Below are 2,547 nucleotides of genomic sequence, written 5' to 3' on the forward strand. Positions count from 1 at the left end.
ATCTTTATCAAATACTGTCAGGTTCATGTCGTAGACGTCGGTCCTAGAGTCACTAAAGAAGTCCGACGACGACGGCAAGATTGCAAACTTCGGCATTTACTATGTCATTGGTTTCATTCAAGGAGAATGTTTATTAAACGTCGCGTCTTGTCCGCGTCGCGGCCCGCAAGCGTCTTGCTTTGCGTATATAATATGATTCTGAACTCTAAAAAGTAGTGAGCACCTTGCTTGCTTTGCAAGGGTGGTCAGCGCATACACGACGCATCTTAACTCGGGCAGGAACGGACAATGGCGCAAATAAAAGCACGAACCTGTGCGCCCGACCTGTGCTCGCCTTGTGACCTTGTAACTGTGGCCGGTTCGCCCGTGCTCTCGCGCAGACGGCAGATTGAGCGGTTTTGGAACGTGTTTCAGAACCGTTGTGGTATCCGGGCGATCCGAGTTGGCAGCGTCGTGAAACTTACTGCACCGCGCACGTATCTGCCGTCTGCAAATCGGCCATTCAGACTCGTTTTATTCAGACTCATTTGATACGTCAGACTCGTGGTGACACCGGCGGTCGACCGGAAGGCCACCCACATCGCGCTTTTGGAAAGCAACTTCGCCTATAGCACGCTGGCACCTGAACCCAGCAAGCCGGCGCCGTGCATTTAAACAGGCCCTAATCCCGGCCCACGATGACCTGTTCTCCTCTACTCGTTGGCGTATATCCCGAGACTTTAATCGCATTTACCCGAAACGTTTGTCCCTGCAAGGTTCCCCGTTTTGCCCTATGCAAGTGGTGCGCTCATTTGTCATCGACCACGTATTGGCACTGCAGCTCTAGGCTTTGCTGGTGGACCTCCACGAGACTGTCAGACATGCAACTGGGCATTCGATAGGCGGCACGGAGTCGCAGCTTAATTGGGCAGAGGCGATTCTGCTGGGACTCGGAGACGACACGCGCCACTGATTCGCACTCCTTCCATTTACTATGGGTAGCTGACCAGCGTTTTCAATCAAACGACGCGTGGAGGACCATCCGGCGGCCTGGGACAGTGGCAGCGCGGGGCCAAAAGAAGCCAACTGAGAAAAGAGTATATTACCGTATCAGCCTGTATGTCGCTTCTGGTGCGCGGCTTGTGACACATAGTGGAACGCAATACTAATCGGCTAGCCTAACACGTGTTCTGATGAACTAACTGAATTCAAGCAATGCGACTGCAAATAAACTGTAGTAAATCAGCTTAAAATCGAACTGGTGAGGATAGTGAGTTCCATAAAGCTCATACAAAACGCTACCCAGATAATCGAAGCACAGGACTACTAAAAGTCCATTAAAGAAGTCCGTTCGTGGGCAGTCAACAGGCTGGCGCCTAGGCCTTTATGATGGCGCCGCCAGACGCATGCGGTAAACGACCGTTCTGATGCTCATATTGGACGTAGCACGGTTCTGAAAATGGAAAATACCAACTTCTGACACATTTTGACCATCGAAAGACTGATCTGCACTGTACTAACACCGTGGCCTTATCTTGTTTTTCCTCCTGCGGGGTTTCATGGGTGTTCGTGCCCTACTTTACGTGCACCTATTTGCTCCGGCAACATCATTTGGGTGCTTTCCACGCAGGGCACCAAATGTAGTTCTCTGGTGGCGCTGTTAGTGGACAATTAGTACGACATAGTACAATGGCGCATTGGTCCACCTAAATGGCGCCATGCGAGGTCGGGACGAACATGCTGCTATCGCGCCCAGACTGGACACATCTCTTTGCTAACGTATGAAATATCAGTTTCTGACCTAACCTCAACCGCAAAGTGAGCTTATCTGCCTGAACAGATATACTCTCAAGCTCCTCTTTCACTCATCGATAGATTCATGGTTGTCCGTGCGCTCTTTTGCACCGAAACCCAAAACTGAAGATGCTTTGCGAGAGCAAGTGAGAGTTGTACGATCCTCATGGATCTTCACGCAAAACTCAGAACTTGAAAATGAAGAATGTTGTGCTTCAAGATTATGAAAACATAATCGTGCTTCATGGTAGTCCAGAACGTCGAGATGATAAGTCAGCTAATGTCAAAATAATTTCGTCACCCGAAGCGAAAATGAAATTGGTTTTAATGCTAACACACAATCAGTCTGGGCGCTCACGGAGCCAAAGTCAAGAACGAGCGCCAAAAATGTCTTTATCTCACCAACCCGGCGAATGCGACAACAATAAGAAGCATGTGTGAAAGTTGGTACGGTTAAGCATGACACTTTAACGATGGCTGTCGCAATTAAAACAGCGATCCGTTAAGAGACTGCACATATTTCTATAATTTGGTCACCGTGCGGTATCAACACCGACGCCCAATCAGGTTGGACTTTGCCCGAGGGCATTTTTCCTCAGACGGTGCTCAACAATCCAGTTGAGCGATAAGAAGTTCACTACCAGCACCAATGCGGTTCCCTACCACTCTAATAAAATGCGCTTGTTGTGTAACGTTTTTTTGGAAAGCGTAACCTTATTAGCCGCATTTACAGCTAGAAGCAGGTGTCAAGGATTCAACTTGGGCCATGCTCCT

The sequence above is a fragment of the Pollicipes pollicipes genome, unplaced genomic scaffold, assembly GCF_011947565.3.
Source record: "Pollicipes pollicipes isolate AB1234 unplaced genomic scaffold, Ppol_2.1 Scaffold_6686;HRSCAF=7923_pilon_pilon_pilon, whole genome shotgun sequence".
NCBI classification, from domain to species: domain Eukaryota; kingdom Metazoa; phylum Arthropoda; class Thecostraca; order Pollicipedomorpha; family Pollicipedidae; genus Pollicipes; species Pollicipes pollicipes.